A 20,893-nucleotide genomic window follows, 5' to 3' on the forward strand; every position below is an offset into this window, starting at 1 on the left:
TTCATACTGGTGAAATCCCCAGTGAATGAAATCCTCTACCTAATTAAAGGAACAGGGCAGCAACAGGACATTCTTCCGACACACGCTGCTGTACTGGTATCTCTCAGCCCAGATGCTTGTGTATTTAGCTAGCCTATGTGATCTTATTAAAAGTACTTTTTCTCCTTTCCCTACTTTCATTTGTTGTGTGCAGTTTGTGTCTTAAATTTGATTGTTAGCTCTCCGAGGTAGGGACTGGTTTCCTTTACGTCTGTACAGCACATAACATGATGGGAACCTGATCCTGATTTGGGACCATTGGGTGGTACTGCAGTGCAACTAGTAAAACAGCATTTTAAACTTAAGCAGTGCCTATGGCTCTGCAAACATCTGAGTAGTTTTATGCACAAAGTATTGCCAGTTACGGCATGTAACCATCGCAGAGTAACTACACTGTTCACAACCTGAACTGTGCAGATGCTATGATAGAGGCAAAGGAATTTACACAACTTTGGAAATCACCCCATTAGGGCAGATAGGTCAGCATTTGGACATATCTGTTTTGCTTTCTTGTTGCATGTGGATGCTGCTTCTTACTAATCTGCTCCCTTGCTGAGAGCAGATAAAGTACTGAAACCTCTTAGGATTCTTGTAATCTTTGGTAGCCTGCCTGCTCACCAAGAGGCCTGATTCAGGGACCTCTGAAGTCAGTGGAAAAACTTCATTGACTCCACTGGGCTTTGGGTCATGCACCACGAGTGACATATTGGCCCCCTGAAGTCAGTGGTAACACTTGCATTGACTTCATCTGGCCTAGGATTCACCCTAGATATGGAATGGAACTGCATGTTGTAGAGAAACCCATGGTGGTTGAGTGGGTGGGTTGGGCGATTATCAAGCTTTGTGGCTCTTTTTATGGCTGGCTTGCTTGCTTTCTTTAATGACAATACACCATTCTTCTTAAATGTATGTGGAATTGGAAATACAGGAACCTTTTGACATCTTTGTCCTAACATGCAGTTATCAGATGTACAATTCATGCCGCACAGGGAAACTAACTAAAATTCAGCACTTCATGGTAGTAGGAGAGTATTGTGAAATACACTGTTGCAAACAGATTCTGAATTACAATTCTGAAAATAGACAGGTAAATAAGAGAGGAAATTGCGGTGTGGGAGGCTGGGAGACCGTATCTAGAAGTTGTTAGATTTCTAACAATATATTTGGTTTTAAAGATTAATTCTTAAAAGCTTTTGTGCTGTGGGGGGCGGGGGGGGTCAGTTAAATTAATTTTGTGTTTAGTAGGGATGTAAAATGTTAACCGGTGAGCATTAGGCTTACCGGTTAACCGGCAGTAACTGTTAACACCCGGCTGCGCCTCCCTACAGGCCCCAGCTGCGGCCTCCCCCCCAGGCCATGCCTTCCCCAGCCCCACCGCGCCTGGACCCTGCCGCGCCGGCACCTTGTCCACCGGCCTGCCAGCCGACCCCAGCCCCCTTCTCGCCATCCAGAGCAACCCCAGCTCCTCTCCCTTTAATTGGTTAACTGTTTAAACAATATAACGTTAATCATTTAAATGGTTAACTTTTTAAATGATATTTACATCCCTCGTGTTTAGGGACTGCGGGTCAAGCTTTCTATAACTGCTCTTGTGGTGGCAGAAGGGTCTGAGATGATCCTTCTCAATGTGCTTTGCCTTTCATGGTCACTTCAGAAGGGCTGTGGGCTCCAATTGTCCTAGGGCATCTTCTGCTGCTTGGACAGACACATACTGACTGCCTCAGGAAACTGACTCTTTGCCCTCCCATTAACAGTTCCTGCCCTACTTTCTCTTGGTGCAGGCATACTATCACTTCTTGTTTTTGCTGGTCTTGTCTCCTGCCTCTGACCACATTAACCCATGGTGACAAGCAGAATAAATGGTGGGTGTGTTCCGTGCACTTATGCTGGAATAGGTGCAGAAACTGCTAGAGGACTGGAAGCTGCACCAGGCTTGCTCTGAGGTAGCTCCCGTTCGGGCAGTAAAGAAGACAGTTCTTCAATGCAATTGTTAAATCTTTTGCTTTTAAGCTAGAAGTTGTTTTATTTTGACTCCTTGTTTGCAAGCCCAGTCTTACTACAGCTAGATTGCTGTGGTGGATATTTAGCATGCCATGTTGTCAGGAGACAAGTCTCATTATCACCATGTTTGTAATGCGGTTCAGTTCAGTAAGTACCACGTTTATAGTTACCTGACAATACACAGCTGCACTACACGTCAACAACTTTATTTGTATTTATTAAGATTATGGTAGTATGCAGAAAGGATCTTGGATTTCAGCTGGTGATGCTCATGGTTTTGAACTTGACTTCCTGTTGTTGCCATGTTTTTGGTTTTTTTTTTCCCAGTACTGGGGAGGTTAAAGTGTAACGTATGTAATGCTTGTTAAAGAGAGATGCAGATAATGGTACAGGGTGATAAACATTGTGTGGGCAAGCCGGCATCATGCAAGTTTCTTCACAAACCTCTTCAGGTGCTGCTCTGTCCTCTCCCACTAGGAAATTGTCAGTTTGTGGTAGGTTTTGGGTTTTGTTTTTCTTTTTATGTGGCCACATGTCCAGAGACTGGGCCAAGGTTACCAAACACACATTTATCTTTTTTATTATTATTTTAGTTCAAACTCTTGTTTAGGCAACAAGGAGGAAAACACGATCTAATAATTAGAACGGAAAACAGTGTAGATGTAAGCTCAATTGCATACTCTGTCACTGACTTGTATGACTTGGAGCAAATCACTTAGTGTCTCTTTGGTCTGGTCTGTGAAATGGATAATACCTACTTCATGAGGCTTCATTCATCTAATGCAGTGGTTCTCAACTCGCAGCCGATGGGCTGCTTGCGGCCCAATCAGCACATAGTTGTGGCCCATCTGACAAGCTCAGGGCCATACAAATAGTATATATATTGGGTGGATGCGGTCCATATAACACAGAGAGCCGCATATGCGGCCCACAATGGTAAATAGGTTGAGAACCACTGAGCTACTGTTAGTAAAGCATCCTTGGATGGAGGGTGTGATCTAAGTGTAAAATTTGGGGTTGTTCTAATGAAAGGTGCTATCAAAGTACATCAGAAGAAGTTTGGTGAGTTAACACACAAACTGAAATTTTATTTGGTATTTTGTGTGTGATGGTAGCATAGGAAGGTAAGTGTTCTACCATGGTGTATTTTTTCCTAGTCCATGCAAGGGAGTTTCCATACCTGGAACTTAGATTTATAATTGTTGCTTTGTTTTTTCTAATGTAGCATAATACTTTTTTTAAGTGAGTTGACCTCAGTCTGACTTTGTAATTTATCCTTGAAATGCTAAATTGCCCGTTTCCTCTGACATTGACTCGAAATGACCCTCTGATAGATGTTTCCAGATCGTGAAAGTAAAGGGAGCACTGCCTAAAAATAATCTGTCTAAATGTTACTTGCTGCTTTTATATAGTAGGTCCATCTCCCTCCTACCCCTGAATAATTTGCCCATATTTTTGTGACTGTGTTTAAGGTACAGATTTGTAGTCTTAAAACTGTGATGTTTATAGGCTCTCTCATAAGAGCCATCTCAGTGGTTTGTAAAACTTCAGTGCAACGTTTAGGAGCTTGATTTCTTAACACACAATGTGTTTGAGTCCACCTGCCTGCACAGAAGTGAGCATGAATGCTAAATCAGGTCATCTTTAGAGCTGTTTTTTTTGTAGTGATTGATAGATGCCTTCAATGCATGGACAAACCATAAGTACAATGTGGGAGTACAGGGGCTGTAAAGCTTTGTGTATGTATGTACAAACCAACTAGCATAAAACTTGGGAGACCTGGTGTCACAGATCCACAGGATTGGTGCTACACCCACCAGCTTTGGAAGTGTCAGATCCCCATGGGGGTCTCACTTTTTCTGCAGCTTCACTGTCTCCTTAGATTGAATTTCTGGGGCTCCGGCACTCCTGTATCATACCATGAGTTCTTTTCAGCAAGTCCAACTGACAGACTCCGGGTAGAGACTTCTACGCTTTTCAGGGAGTAAAGCACCTCACCAAGCATTTGCAGTGACACTCAAACAGTATTGTCAAAACAGTGTACGGTTCATTAGTCAATTGGAACACAGCTTAGGAAGTCCTTAGGTTAATATAGAGAAATGGAGGTTAAAGTATAGACCATTCTGGTTAACTCAGAGCCCTAGCCAAGCTGTAATGAACCCCATTGTTCAAGCTCTGTCTCTCAATCTGACCTCCTTGGCCAGATCCCAGGTGAGCGCCCAGACTCTTGTCCCTCACCTCCTTCCTCTCCAGTCCTTTGTTCTCAGGCTGGGTTGTGTTGCTCAGCTTCCCCGTTGAGAGGTGTGGAAATGCATCTCCCTCTGGGTCGGTGGTTGCTAGGCGTCAATGTCCTAATGACTGGATTTGCCATTGTCTTTTTGGCAGTCTTTTTCTAATGACCCACTCAAACTCTGACAGGCAGGCAACGTTTATACCTGAATCTCTTAGCCTTCCCTGAGAGCAAACAGTCCTCCCACCCAACACACACACACTGGATAGCTTTTCAAAATGAGGGAAACTGAGGCGCTCACACAGTATTCATAAAACCATTACAAAAATTCCCACTTTGTCACACCTGAATTTCAATCCCTGTTCTGCCACAGACTTGTGTGGCCTTGGGCAAGTCACTTGGTCTCCATACCTCAGTTCCCCATGTGTAAAATGGAGATGATAGTATATTCCTACCTCACAGGGGAGTTGAGGATAAACACATTAACTGTTGTGAGATGCAGATACTGTAGTAATGGGGGCCGTATAAGTACTTAAGAAGTCATCTGCACTGCCACCACACCACACCCCTCACGCTTTCACCTCTGCGCTACCTGCATTGTTAATGACTTCTTTTGTGTCGTCCAAGGCTTTCCTGATCTCAGCTTGGCTGCTAGCCTGTGGTTTCAGGCCTCCAGTGCTCCCACAACCCCCTGCAGCCTTTTCTCTTGACCTGCTTGGTGCTTGTCTCTTTCCGTGGTAAGTGGGTTACCCCCGGTGCCAGGTGATATCACCCACTGTTGAACACATCGCATGTTTGCACACATGCAATGTGTACGCAAAGTATACTTGAAGTTTGGCTGGACGCTTCCTCTGGGCAGGGTTCAGAAGGTTGATTTCTCTGTAAAGGCATAAATGGAATGGATGGTCATCTCCTTTGGTGCCCTATCCTGCAAGATGCTGAGTGTCCTCGACACCCAGTGGGGAGTTGCTCAGCACTTTGTAGGATCTGGGCCCTTGCACACTAACTCAGTTGATCTCAGTGGAGTTATTCCTCATCTCAGGCCCAACAGTTTGTGTGGGATTTCAGATGCAGTGTCACTTTCCATAACAGCTGAAACACATCCTTTTTCCTCAGTATGTTTTTGAGTAATCCACAGTGATTAAGCAAAACAAGTAGGAAAGAATGTGATCTCATTATATACTATGATTGTAAGGACCCCTTCTTTGAAATAAATCAGTTTTTTGTCAGAAGACTTATGTCTGCATAAGCACACAGCATTGCTGCAGACAGGAAATGCCCTAGTCTGTGACCTCGTCTCCCAGGGAAAATCAAGGTTTCCATTAAATTAAAACAAAACAAAACAGAAACCCTCCAACTCCTCATAGTTGGAGACAAAGGCAATAATATGCATGACCTCTTTTTAGGTTTATAAATGTGAAACCTGATATCTGAATTGCATTTGTAACTTAATTTTTTAAAATGCAGCTGAAAGGGGTGAGATCAGATGTAATTAAGACTGTTACACACCACAAGGGTGAACAGGAAATGGTTTTAGCCAATGCTAACCCCGTCCCCCATTCCCCCCCGCTTCTCTTGTCTTTTCATAACCATCCTTATTTCACAGTCCTGCTTTAGCTGCTGTGAGCATTTTGGTGGGGGAATGGGATGGTTTGGATGTGTTCCTAAATTACATCACTGCAAATTCCTTATCTGCAATTAAGGAAGAACTTTCTGATTTGGGTTTTAAGCATAGCTTTAAAAGTAAGTCAACAATGAGAAGCAAGAATGTTATTTGTACACATGTCCTGATTCATTAGAAGAAAATGGTATTCACTATATGTGAAATAGTGATAGATTAACCAAAAGTACTTATGCACAATTTAGGATTAATCTTTAATTAGAAAACAAGGGCCATAGTTGCCTAAAGTAATTCTTCAAATATGTGCAGTATAAGCATTGCTTTAATGTTCACTTTTGATTTTACTGACTTTTTTGCTGGTCTGTTCTTGGAATAGTCTGATTTGTATATACTGATTCTTCTAATACAGAGGGAAGAGAATAAACCCAGTGAATTTGAAACACTACTAAGAACTTTTCATGCTAAACCTAAGGTTACAAACTACAAGAATTGCTCCCACCAGGTTTTGATTATGGGATGTGTGTATATAATATTTACATTGAGATGTGTCAGGTTCGTTAATATCTACTCTGTGGTTGGATGTCTTGGTATTGTTATCCTGAGTCTCCAATTACAATGCAAAAATAAACATGTTCTTGTGGAAAAGAGAATTTGAAGGTAGCACTTCCAGTGAACTGCAGAGGGATTAGCATACGTGCTGTATGTGCACTAGCCGGAGTGTACGCAGCTAAAAACTTGGACTTGTGTACATTCACTGGCAGAGAAGTAAGGCAGAGCTAGCTTCCCATGTGGGGTACTGTTACACCACACCAATAATCTGATAGAATCTTTTGCGGGGGGTAGAGGGGAGGAGAGGGCTCCCTCTCCCACCCCCATCAGTTCATTGTGAGCATAAATTAACGTGCTGAACATTATTTTAGGGTGGAAGGCAGATGTTGCCAAGCGGGATTATGGTCATTTTGGAATTGTTTATTAGCATGGCCAGTGGTAGATAGAACTATTGGCCCCCATACTCATGAAACACACATGATTATTCTTCCTAGATATTACCACACTAAGCTCCCAATGTTATAATAAAAATATACTAAATTCCTTTGTTGTATTTGTTTTACATCTGCCTCTTATTGAGTCATTTCAAACACATACACATGGTTTGTGTTCCAAAACCAACCCAGTGGTCATCTTAAAATATCCTTAAATAGTAACATTAGACATTAGGCCATGCTTCCACCCCCCGCCCGCCTAACTTGGATATTAACCCAAGATGTCTGAAGTATGACAAAATGAGAAAAATGGAGTAGTCGTGGTTGGACGTATTTGAGAATTAAAACTGTTCATATTTGGGTTGTGCCTGATTTAGCTGGTGGGTGGGTGGGTATGTGTGTGTAAATATAAAAGTTGCTGAACATGTAGATATGTTTTTTGTTTTTTTTTTTCAAAACTTCAGTGGCTTTGGTTGCCAGGCCTACATAATTTGTTGTAACTGTGTTTACAAAAGTAAGAAATATTTGTACGACAGTAGTTAAAGAGAGCTTTGAGCTCTCTTTACAAAATCCAACACTTATAACAATAATTAACATTGACTATTTAAATGTATTACATGCCTTCCACTTAAGAGTCTACAGTTAGGACTGAATGCCTGCTACATGACATCAGAACCAAAGTTGTTAAATACTGTAACTCATTAAGGTTTGGCTAGGACATTAATGAATGAGGGTTATTTTCAGCCTCTGTTATTCATTGTAGTTCCAGTCTTAAGGGTGAACATCAAGGAACACAAATTCTTTGAGTATTTGCCCTTTAATGCTGCTTTGGGATGCAGAGAGTTTGTCTCTGATGTCTTTTCCCCCCCTTCCCCTCCCCAATTGCAGTTTATTTGTATTTGTGTTTGTTTTAGAACTGGCAGGTCTTTCCATCCTTCCGTATGCTGGAGTACCCTGGCAAAATCTTTGGAGAGCTGAACAGGGATGCTTCATTAGGTTCTGACTGGATCTGCTGCTCTGTCTCCCTCCATAGAGGAGAGGATGAGATGTCGAGTCAAATAATAAAAGTTGATTTTTTGTTTTGGGAAGAAAGATGGTCTCAAAGATTCCACCTAACCTTTTTCTCCTTGCTTTGCATTTTGCCTTTAGAATGTGTCCTAAAGAAACCAGTGTTAGGGCAGCTGTTGTCTGTGACTGTTTCTTATTTTGAGCCCTCAAGGAACAATTTTTGCTTGTAACAAAACAGCTCTCTGTGTGTGGCCTGAATTTCATTTAAAATGGATAAATGGGAACTTACAGCTGACATAAAAATGTCATCCACATTCAAGTCATTGTGTTTCAAAAGGATTCCCTTCCAGCTAGTAGTGCTGTTTAATTTGCCAGAAAACATTGTTCTTTTTCTCTCAAGGTGCCCCCTTCCCTTACCGAGCAACGAATACATTTCTCCCTTTTGAGTTTTTCTTGTCCTTGCACAGTTTTAGTGGGGCTCTCATTTTGTTTCATCCTTTAGGATGAAAGGTCCCTGTGCATCATCATTAAAATATCAGTTAACTGTAGATCGCACTTGAATTTCCTGCTATATTTTTTTTATGTAGCAGCATGTAAGCATAATTCATATTCTGTGGATTTATACATTTCATCCAAAGGAATCATTCCAATCATGACACTTATAAGATGAAACACAAACTCTACTTTTATCTGTAAAAATTAGGTACAACTTTTAACAGGCTGCATTTATTTATGAGCAAAGTTAATTACAGTGCTCTTAACTCTTCTATTACAGCAAGAGCTAATGGTGGAAGAAACCAACAGTTAGCATTAATTGGTGCTTGCTCACTAACGTTTATCTGTTTGTCTTAATATGAGATTTTGCCAAACTTGCCAAGTACTGCAGCCACCTGAGAGCACGTAACTTTAATTGTATGAGACTCACAAGAAAACTGATCTTGGCTTGCATAGTTTAAAATGGTTGGTAAACTATATAGTATTAATTAAGGCTGTTGATTAATTGCGATTAACTCAAAAAATTAATCACGGTTAAAAACATTAATCGTAGTTTTAAATCACACTGCTAAATAGAATACCAATTGAAATTTATTAAATTTTTTTGGATTTTTTTCTATATTTTCAGATATATTGATTTCAATTACAACACAGAATACAAAGTATACAGTGCTCACTTTATATTGTTTATTACAAATATTTGCACTGTAAAAGTGATAAAAAATAGTATTTTTCAGTTCACCTCATACGACCTGTAGTGCGACCTCTTTATCGTGAAAGTGCAATTTATAAATGTAGATTTTTTTGTTAATAACTGCACTCAAAAACCGAACAATATAAAACTTTAGAGCCTACAAGTGCACTCAGTTCTAATTCTTGTTCAGCCAATAACTAAGACAAACAAGTTTGTTTACGTTTATGGGAGATAATGCTGCCTGCTTCTTATTTACAATCTCACCTGAAAGTGAGAACAGGCGTTCACATGGCACTTTTGTAGCAGGCATTGCAAGGTATTTACGTGGCAGATATGCTAATCATTCCTGTGGCCCTTCATACTTCAACCACCATTCCAGAGGACATGCTTCCACGCTGATGATGCTCATTAAAAAAATCATGCGTTAATGAAATTTGTGAATGAACTCCTTGGGAGAGAATTGTATGTCTCCTGCTCTGTGTTACTCGCATTCTGTCATATGTCATGTTATGACAGTTTCAGATGACGACCCAGTACATGTTCTTCATTTCAAGAACACTTACTGCAGATTTGACAAAATGCAAAGAAGATACTAATGTGAGATTTGAGATTTCTAAAGATAGCTACGGCACTGGACCCAAGGTTTAAGAATCTGAAGTGCCTTCCAAAATCTGAGAGGGGTAGGGTGTGGAGCATGCCTTCAGAAGTCTTAAAGGATCAGCACTCCAACACAGAAACTACAGGACCTGAACCACCAAAAAAAAAAAAAAAAAATCAGCCTTCTGCTGGTGGCATCTGACTCAAATGATGTAAATGAACATGCTTCGATCCACACTGCTTTGGATCGTTGTCAAGCAGAACCTGTCATCAGCATGGATGCATGTCCTCTGGAATGGTGGTTGAAGGATGAAGGGACATATGAATCTTTAGTGCATCTGGCCCATAAATATCTTGCGACACCAGCTGCAACAATGCCATGTGAACGCCTGTCCTCACTTTCAGGTGCCATTGTAAACAAGAAGCGGGCAGCATTGTCTCCCGTAAATGTAACCAAACTTGTTTGTCTGAGCGATTGACTGAACAAGAAGTAGGATTGAGTGGACTTGTTGGCTCTAAAGCCTTTTTTGTACATAATTCTACATTTGTAAGTTCAACTTTCATGACCGTTTACACGACAGTACTTGTATTAGGTGAATTGAAAGATACTATTTCTTTTGTTTTTTATAGTGCAAATACTTGTAATAAAAATAAAGTGAGCACTGTACATTTTGTATTCTGTGTTGTAATTGAAATAAATATACAGTATTTGAAAATGTAGAAAACATTCAAAAATATTTAAATAAAAAAAATTAATCGCAATAGGCTGTTAAACAATAATAGAACATTTATCACTTGACAGTTGTAGTACTCATGCATTTTTCATCTGTCCTGGGATTCCAGGAATACACTTTAAAAAGACCTAGTCTACGCTGTTGAAAATAGCACATGACAATAGCTCTGAAGTATTTGCTCCAGTATGCATTCTGGACGGCAATCTAGGTAAGGCCTTTACCTAGAGAGGAGGCTTCATTCTGGGCTGAATGAGGAAGGTTGGGGAGATTTCTAGAGGGATATTTTTGACTCAGTTGTAGATGTGATTATATTCTGTTGGGGTTCGGTGAGAGTATTGGGTGGCTTTTCTGTTTGACAACTGGGAAGGCTTTTATAGGGGACATGTTACTGTAATTTTTTTAAAGCATCGACACACTGGGCAAATGAGTGTGAATAAAACCCCATTTATGGATAGGTCATTATGGTACTACAGCAGGATCTTCAAATGCCCACGGCAGAGTTTCATAGAAGAGGTGACATCCTTTTAATGGCTACTGTCCAAGAAGTCTTACGGTACTCAGTTATGAGTTTTTGGTTCTGCTAACAGAAAATTGCAAAGTGGAGCCAGGTTCTAACTCTCTGACCTTTCCCATCCTCAAGCAGAGACTTGGTTTCTGTCTATGCTAAAGTCAGTTGCTGGGATATATGGTTAAAGCATAGTTCCATTTTGCAATATAGATGAGATGTAATTATCCATGAGTCATACTTTGTTGACAAGGATACTTAGCCACAGTTGTTACTAGCATGGTCTGTCTACCTTAATGTGGCCACAATCGCTGTTTAAGATTTCCCAAAAGTTATTTGGGAAATGTATTAAACTGTCACTTGCGATTTACAGTGAACACACTCCAGGGTTGGATAAACTAAAGTATTTTGGTTTTGCATAAATTCTAGCATTCTTATAAAATGACTTGTGTCCACATCCACAACTTCTTGTGGTGGATACCACCTGCTCCCACCTCCTTTTTCCTCCTTAGTGGGCCCCTTTAACTAGTCATAGTGGTCTAATACCCATTCTTAGATGCACACCCACCCCACTCTTCAGGAGCTGGGCAACCTGGACGAGTGCTCTCTTCAGGACCAGACTTTCCAGTCCCATTTTCCTTGCTCCACCTCCCGCCCAAAGCAGGGGAGATATAGAGGAGAAGGAAACACAGTTCAGATGCAAAATAATAATGGAACTGGGAGGTGGGGTTTATTTTAAAAATAGGAGGTCCTTACACCTCAGGCACCAAAGTAGTCGCACTTTACCCTTGGCCTCCTTGTCCGACGGTTGCTTGGGAGAAGGCTGATGATGCTCCATCATGTTATCTATGCTACCATTTTGAGGGTATAAGAGCTCATAGTATCTTTCCTTTTTCATGTATGCATGGATGCTAATGCAAGAAGGAACCATTCAAACCAGGCAGCGGAACAAACCAATGATCTAAACGGGTGCAAATCGCAATTTTGTGCCTGGTCCAGGGAGCTATGTTGTCAGGACTTGTGGGATAGTGCATCGGGTCAGTGCCTGCAATTACTGTAGGGACTGTTGTGTATGGATGTGATACTGTCTTATTTGAGCACGCTACACTCTTTTGACTTTTATTGGTTCAGTCACATGGTGCAAGCTGCAGTGACACAGCTCTAGTGCAGTGGTTCTCAACGTACTTACCATTGTGGGCTGCATATGCAGTTCTCTATGCGTTATGTGGGCTGCCTCCACACTGTGTATACACATGCAACTTGTATGGCCCTGAGGATGTCATGTGGACCACAGCTTGTGCTGATTGGGCCACAAGCGGGCTGTGGGTTAGGTCGCTCTAGTGCAGTAGAGACCATGTGTACTAAAACCCAAATGTGATTGTCTCTGTTTTTAGTAATTTCTGAAAATGAAAATATTTGGGCAGGAGAGTAAATTCTGAAACAAATGCCGAGATGTGCGTTTAAATCTGATGGTGGGACTAAACAGGCTTTTGTTCTTCGGTGTATAATTCTGCCTTTTGTAAAATACAGGCACTATAATGAAGAGACCTGTTGATTGATTGCCTTTCTTAGGAACATGAAGGCCTAATTGTACATATCTTTCTTCATTAGTGTATATCTGAATAGGATATGAAATAAGCTCTGGTTCCCATTTTCAGCTGAAATCTGAACTCTGCTTAACTTCATTATGGAAAGTAATTTAAAAAAAAGCTGTTTCTCCACCAAAGCAGTGTGCGTTGAATTATAATAGTCCAAGCGGTAATGCAGACCTTTAATTTTCAGCAGCCGTGCACTTCAAAAAAAAAAAAAAAGTCTATTTTTTTCCATAGGGAAAATGTAAACAAGAGACCACCAAAAATACAAGAGATGCAGCCACTTTCTCTCAACTTGTGTGTTCTTCAGAGCAGCTGCAGTGGGGCAAATTAAGAGCAGAACAGATATCAGCCTGGCAAATACACAGCCCTCCTCTTGGTCAGGACATACTGCTTTCCTTATCTGTGGGGTTGTGGAATTTGAGCCATAGGCTAAATTCTGTTTGAAATGTGTGTGCAGTTCTAGCTGCATTGAAAACAATGGGAAATGCACACACCCATCAGAGGGCAGAGTCGGACGTATAGTTGTGTGTAAATATCAGGGATAACTGGCTGCCTTGCCCAGCTTTGGGAGACCAGTCCTACTTTGGGAGAGACCCTCATCCTAAAAATCAATGCTTTCCTTTGAAACTATAGAAGACATTAACACCTTTATGGAGAATATTATCTGCACCGTGTGTGTTGTGGTGTGTGTTAAGCTTGGAAGGAAGTATTTCTATTGATGATAATCCAACTTTGCAGGTAGGCAATGTAAGAAAAATGCTGCTTGAGAATTTATTGGAGTTTTGATTTAAGGATTTTTACTTCGTATTTTTTGATGTGATGCTGACAATTTGTGCTTTTAATGGTATATAAAACTTTTCTAATTTTGACATCTACTATCATTTAATCATTGTCTTCCCCCCTTAATATCCTTCAACTGTAAACATTTTAATTGTTTTTTTAAAAAATGCTTAACACATAATTCAGCAAGGCTATGAAAACTTAAATTGGTAAAAATTACTTAAAAATAAAAATAGATTATCCCTCGAATTTATAAAAAATATATTCTGCTCTTGCTGTATGTACTGCTCACTGTTTTATTGGCCACTATTCCAAGGAGGAGCTAAGCACTCTGCTCCAGAATGTGGTACCAGGCTCCTTCCTTCCTTCCTCCTCAAACATGTAACCTTCTTTAGCCCAAGGCCTGGTGTCCCAAGTGAAGTCCACTATAAAAGCAAAGGCTCAAACTGATCCTTTCCATGGGAAAATCAATGGAAGGGAAGTCTGGAGGTGAAAGTAGCTCCTCAAGGAATTTCCTCTGAATTATTCTGTTGGGAATGGGGGGTTGGGCTACAGTGGAATTTAGCAACTGCTGCCCCTGCTACCACAAATGGGAGTTTCTACCTTTTTGTTAAGGTTGTGAGCGGAGTCCCAAGGGGGCCACAGTGAGATTGCTCAATCAGGGCAAACTTCAAAGAATGGGGCAGATGATACCACCAGTGTAGGGTTATTTCTAATAATTAGATTCACCAAGTCAGCAACAAAACAGCTTCTACAATACCTTACTGGTTACCCAGAAACCAAAAACATAGTTCCCTTAAAACAATCCAGGCTTGGGCTGTCAGCCAGACAGCCAAGTCAAATATGATAAGGATTACTGAAAATCTTGTTCATCGTATTAAAAGTTCTACCAGTCCCAGCGGATCAGACACATTACCCATCAGGTCAATGAATATTTCAGATCTTACCCAAATACACACTTACAGCCAATTCTTATTAACTAAACTAAAATTTATTAAAAAAGAGAGTATAGGTTGAAAGATCATTATACAAACAAACATAGAGTTTTTAGGTCAGTTTCACAGTAGAGATGGTGAGCTTTAGAGTTGCAGATAGTTCTTCCAGAATTAGTTCCATAGGTTTTAGACCAATGTACAATAGCAAGGTGACCCAGACAGGAGCTGGAGACTTCAGTCTTACGACTCAAAGTTCCCCTAATGAAGCTTAAGCAGATCTGAGATACAGGATCAGGGCACAAGAGTTCTTCTGTAGTTCTCTGGCAGCCTCTTGACAGCAGGCATTCCTTTGGCGAAGCATTGTGGCTCTGAAGTAAAACCTCCTATTTCCTATGTATGCACAGGTAACTAGTTGCATTCATCAGCATAAGGTAATATTCATTAAGCAGTTCATAGACAGTTGTCTTGTCTTGTTTAGTCTGCAGAAGAGAAGAGTGAGGGGGGATTTGATAGCAGCCTTCAAATACCTGAAGGGGGGTTCCAAAGTGGATGGAGTTCTGCTGTTTTCAGTGGTGGCAGATGACAGAACAAGGAGCAATGGTCTCAAGTTGCAGTGGGGGAGGTCTAGGTTGGATATTAGGAAACACTATTTCACTAGGAGGGTGGTGAAGCACTGGAATGGGTTCCCTAGAGAGATGGTGGAATCTCCATCCTTAGAGGTTTTTAAGGCCTGGCTTGACAAAGCCCTGGCTGGGATGATTTAGTTGGTGTTGGTCCTGCTTTGAGTAGGGTGTTGGACTAGTTGACCACCTGAGGTCTCTTCCAACCCTAATCTTCTGTGATTCTATATTTCTCTTGGATGTAGTAGTATCATTTACTACAAACATCAAAGTTCCATCTTAATGTCAATATCCCCTTTTGATCTTTGAATCAATAGAATATAGTAACAGACAGGAACAGTTTGGTTACATTGTTAACCTCTAACAAGATATAGGTAAACAGACAAATTCCAATCATTCTCTTCTTCCAGTTCACTAACAATACAAGTCTACATTTCATTGCTCTAGTTTATCTAACATGGAATGACCCTAATTACCATTTACATGCTTTTTAATATGTCTCTAAAAATTGAATTTGGGTCATGTAGCCTCCTAGTTGCTTAACCCTTTCTGGCTTCGTGTCACAGAGGTGGCTTTACTTAGGTACCATTGCATTCAGAACAATGTTTTGTGGGATTAGGGGACAGTAGAACCAATGCATGTCCTCCGACTCTCATAATCTTGAGGAGTGTGGCATGATGCTACCCCAGCAGTCTGTGTAGTCAGGGGCATATCCCTGTTCTGAAGATATAGAAGTTTTGTTTGGAAGGGCAGCATACAGGTACTGTGTTCCCAGATCCTGACGAGTGCTGGTTGTTGATCTGCAACTTTGAAAGAAACTTGCAGGAATTTACATACACTAATACCTAATGGGATTTGTACTCACTATCCATTGCAGTTTTAAATAGTCACATCTAACCAACAAATGTGTGCATGCAAGTGCTTTTTATAGCTTCAGTATACAAGCTCCTCTTCCCCTACCTGTCCCTGCTAAGAACTGCACTTTCAGACTGCTTAATAAAAACAGAGTTTTGCTACCTCTCATTGTACAAGGAAACTATCCCTTCCTCTGCACCATTAAGAGAAACTTTATAAAATACTGTGCATAAAGGTAGATTGAAGCATGTGTCAATATTGAATTTATTGTCGTACTTTGTATTTCTGTTAGAGGCATCCTGCCACTTGTACTTCAAGGCACCGCATATTATTCCTAAATAAAAACCTGAGTTGCTTTCAAGGTCCATTTTGCAAGGACCACATCAAATTTAGTTCGCTGTATTCCCCTTTCTAAAATGAGCATTCATAGTAATTTCAACATATATCCCTGCCCCAATGTTTATTAACCATTAAACCATACAAAAGATTGGGATTTGCTTCAACTGGAAGCATTTGTGCCTAAGGTTTGCTTTTACAATCCATATATCACCACCACACCCAACCAAAAATATCCTTAGATGTGGTCCAATAAAAGACATTACCTCACCTACCTTGTCTCTTTCATATCCTGGGGCCAATAAGGCTACAAGAACACTGCAAACAGATTTTGGAATTCAGTTATTATGCTTCTTTCTATAGTTCTAAGATCTGGGCACTCTTACTTTTCCCCTTGCACCACAACAAGAAAAATAAAAGGTTTAGAAAACCTGACCTATGAAGAAAGGTTTAAAAAAACTGGGCATGCTTAGTCTTGAGCAAAGAAGACTGAGGGGGACCTGGTAAATGTTTAAATATATTAAGGACTGTTGTAAAGAGGACAATGATCAATTGTTTTCTATGTCCAGTGAAGACCAGACAAGAAGTAATTGGCTTAATCTGTAGCAAGGGAGATTTAGATGAGATATTGGGAAAAACCCTTTCTAACTAAAAGAGTGGATAAGTTCTGGAATAGACTTCCCACGGAGGTTGTGGAATCCCTGGCACTGGAGGCCTTTAGGGTTTGTGCCACCCACCCTTATCATAGATGGTCTGGATTTACTTGGTCCTGCTGAAGTGCCAGGGGCTGGACTTGGTGACTTCTCGAGGCCCCTCCCAGCCCTACACTTCTAGGGTTCGAACTCATGCTGAAACGCGAGACGCTTTGGAAGGTGGCACTGGTGGTGCTGCTGCTGTGGCCGTTGTTCTCTGCGGCTGTCTGCTCTGCTGAAACACACCGAACTGGAATGTCTCAGACGGAAGGAAATATCACGTGGGGCACAATATCTATCTTGTGAGTTCTGCCAGAGCTGGCTGGGAACAATCTCCTAGGAAACCAGGCTGTCACTTGGATAACTCAATAGCTCTGTCTAAAATAAATGTGTCAGTAGCAACTACACCAGTGTAATGGAAGCAGTGCACTGCTTGTCATTAGACACAAGTAATTAGCTCTCAGCTCACTGACCAATTCATTATTTAAATCTCAAACTAGTCCATGTGAGATGGGCTTTATAGCCCCTATAAAAGGGATCAGAGTTCAGTCCCAAGCTTCCTAGGCCAGAAGGGACTGAGGGCGTTCAAGAAGAAGAATGCTCAGCCCGTGAGGCAGGGAACAAATCTTTTCTTTTCTTGTCTCTCCAGTGATTCTCCTCCCACCAACTAGAGAAGGGGGTGCACATACAGCCAACTAAACATGCATAGAATGCTTTAGGTGTCATCTTGGGTTTTCATCACTATTATGAGACTAAAATATTAATTGTTAAAAAAAAATTTAATGTGACATATTGCACCATATCTATAAAACCTAGCTATTGTAAACACAAGGAGGGTTTTTAATTACATATAGAGGTCAAGCTATGACTCATAAACAGCAACCCCCTACTCTGTTAATTTATTTTATTTCTGACTGAAAATAAATATTCAAAATTGTTTCCTATATTCATATCTGTAAGGCCTCTCAAAATAACAGCAGCATAGCTAGTGCTTCCAGTAACGTAGAGCCTTGTATACTGTGTCAGGATGTATGGAGCTCACTGATAAAGCTCAGTGAGACTGGCTATCCTCCACTTTTCACTTCAGATTTCCTGTTTGACATTAACTGTTTGTTTTCGAAGGCATAGAAATAAATTAATGATGTGTTCTAAAGTAAAGGTAAGAATACAGCAAATTAACAATTGTTGACTCTCTAGTCATCTAAAACTTCCAGTGTGTTCAAAATCAAATAATAATCTTTCTCTAGTTAGTGTGTTGCTTCCATTCTGATAAATGGAATTTGAGTAGTGCCATCCTGCATACCTTATATGCTTCCCCAGATTGTGATTGTAACTTAAAATGACCAATGTTTGCAAATAAAACTAACAGCTATTTTAAATACAACTCAAAGGTTGCAGGTGACCTTACAATGCTGTTAATGACACCTCGGCCTAGTGTTTACATTCTGGAATGCCCTCTGCACTATTCCACTCGGCAGCAGATTAGTATGCAAGCTCCTACAGTCCAGAGGAGGAGGCCTATAGGAAACTGACCTAATGGAGGAGTTTTGCAAGAGGGACATAGTAAAACCACTTCAGTGGCTGGGCAGGCAGTCAGCAGCCTCAGGCAATGTATTGTGTCAATGACAGAATACAAAGCACAAAGTTGTAGCTCAGAGGTTTAATTTACAATGTCTTTGTGAAGTACGAGCCAAAAGTTTATCTTCTCTTGTGATAAAACTCTAATAAAGATTATGCTCTAATAAATTTGTTAGCCTCTAAGGTGCCACAAGTACTCCTGTTCTTTTTGCAGATACAGACGAACATGGCAGCGACTCTAAAACCTGTGATAAAACTGTTTCCAGTGTGCAATCGTCAGAACATCATAGGTTGTCTATAGATGCTCAGGAGTTCTTTGCTTTTCAAGTAGATTGAAACTCATTGAGGGAAGTTGTAGAGGACTTGGTTTCCATAGTCTTCAGCATAACTGTATAATATTACTCGAGTAAGTATGCCACTAACAATAACATCATCATTACTTTTGTATCCTAAAGTAATAGGCTGTTGGAAACATCACTTGCATAACATTTGTTAGTCTGCGCAAATAAGGATGCAAGGCCAAAATTTCGCAAAATGGGCTTTTCTGAACTAGTTGCAAGGCTGTTATGAGGTTAACTGTGGATTTTTTCCCCCCAAATCAAAGCCCCTGGTTTCTGAACGTAAAAGAATGTTTTAAAGAAGCATAACAAAAATGGACATCTTGTAGCTGGTACTTCATGGGCTAAAAATAACTTAGAACAGTCTAGCCAAAATTTTTGAAAAGGAGGCTCCTTCGTCCAGACATGTGGATAAGGATATTAGTCCTGAAGGAATTCTGCACCACTGCGTGTGTGCATAATTCGTGTCCCCTGCTGATTTCTTTGCTTCCCTGCAAGAGCAGTTGTGTGCCCCTCCCCAGCAGGGAGAGTGTCATTTTGGGTGCCTGGAGCAGCAGGTGGAGAGGTAAATCCCTGGGGGAGATTGGGGGGTGCCCTGGCCGGTGACTTCTACCCCACGCCAGGCTCAGCTGCTAGTTCCAGCTGGACTGGAGTTGGAGGAGGATGGATTTTCCCTTTTAAGGAGCAGCTGCAATAAGTGCCACATCTCTCCCCCCCCCCCCACCCCAACCCCACATCGTGCCCCATTGCTCCTCAGCCGTGGGAGGAGGGGTTATTGTACAGGGAGCTGCTCCCCCATCTGCCCAACGCCCCTATGTCCAGACCTCCTGCACCTCACCCCCCAAGCCAGACCCTTCCTGCTGAGCCCCAACCCTCTGCATCTGGACCCCTGCACCCAGACCACTCTCCCTGCTGAGACCCCTGCATTCGAACCCCCACTTCCCCTGCATCCAGACCCCCTGCTGAGTCCCAATCACCTTCACCTGGACCCCCATACAGAGTACCATTACCCCTGCACCCAAGTACCCCAACAAGCCACTATGCATCCAGCTCCCCCCTACACCTGCCTCCCCCAAGCCACCTGCACCCAGATTGCCCCACACAGAACCCTCTCACCCCACACCAGGTTCCCCCCCACACTAAGCCCCTCCATACTTGGGTCCTGCTGGGTTGAGCCTGCCTGCCCACACCTGATGTGCCTGGCAGGGAGAGGCAGGGCCTAGTGTTTCTGGGGAGGCCAGGCCCTTGCACCAGGTCAGGGTTGAGTGCAGCCTCATCACCAAGTCCATGTCCTGGGAGGAGGGGGTCGCTGCAGGTTGATCTCCCACCTCCATGCAGCCAGTAGCCTGTGCTCCCCACTGCCATGTTTATTTATTGACCAATAAAATATGAAGAATTTTGCAGAATTTTAAAATACTGTGTGCAGAATTTTTATTTTTTTGGCACAGAATTCCCTCAGGAGCAGAGTATATTTATCCTGCAACGTAAGCCCACACTCGAGCCTAACTCCCCTTGCATCAACACTGCAATTGTGCTACTCTAGGGTTTGGACCCAGGGTTCCAGGACCATGGACAGTAGGTGAACCCCCTCTTTGGGGAGTCTGGCCCGCTGGCCCCACCTCTGCACACCAGAGCCCTGAAGCCCCCCCCCCATAAAAGGAGACGCCCTAAGGGGACCCTGCAACAGGAGAGGAGCCTTGGCCCATCCGCCCCAGCCACATTGGGCCAAGATGCCACCACCGCCCTACCCCCCCAAGCACCAGGCCAAGCCATTAGCCTCACCAAGTGCCGGGCCGGGTCGAGCCGCCCCCAGTCGGACTGAGCTACCCCTAGTACCGGGCCAAGTCACCAGCCTCCCAGTGCCTGGCCAAGCCACCTGAGTCCGCCGGCAGCTGGCTCTCCACATCCTCTTCATTCTCTCTCCCCGTCCTGAGGAAGAGGGACACAGCAAGCAGCGAGGGCATCATGGGGAGAGAGGCGAGTGTGGAGTGGACGAGGTGGTGAGGGTCTCGGGGAAGGGCCAGGGCCACCATGGCCCAGGCGTCCGGTGGTGGGTTGGGAGCAGTGCCAGGGAAGGCTTAGTCTTCCCTGGCCTATTATACCTACCGCCTATGCCCAGGATCCTGCAGGGTTGGGGATCTGAGCTTGAGTCAAGTTAGGACCTAGGGTCCAAACCCTATTGCTTTGCAGTGTGTAGATGTAGCCCTGCTTGGCTCTGGTCCCAAGAGTCAGCAGAAAAATATCCCACAATTCCATG

At 42.3% G+C, this 20,893-nt stretch overlaps 1 protein-coding gene across 2 annotated transcripts in view; it reads left to right on the plus strand.

Annotated features, from left to right (window-relative positions):
* The window catches only part of RAI14 (retinoic acid induced 14), a 130,968-nt gene that overhangs the window by 28,657 nt on the left and 81,418 nt on the right, over positions 1-20,893 (plus strand). Inside the window, exon 1 of one of the 2 annotated variants that reach the window (XM_077816733.1) lies at positions 1,910-1,982. The exons of the other annotated variant lie outside the window; for it this stretch is intronic. The gene's annotated coding sequence lies outside the window, so the exon portion shown is untranslated. Of the gene's footprint in view, positions 1-1,909; positions 1,983-20,893 lie in introns of those variants that run through there. 2 annotated transcript variants of the gene reach the window in all.

This window comes from Eretmochelys imbricata, chromosome 5, assembly GCF_965152235.1.
Source record: "Eretmochelys imbricata isolate rEreImb1 chromosome 5, rEreImb1.hap1, whole genome shotgun sequence".
NCBI classification, from domain to species: domain Eukaryota; kingdom Metazoa; phylum Chordata; order Testudines; family Cheloniidae; genus Eretmochelys; species Eretmochelys imbricata.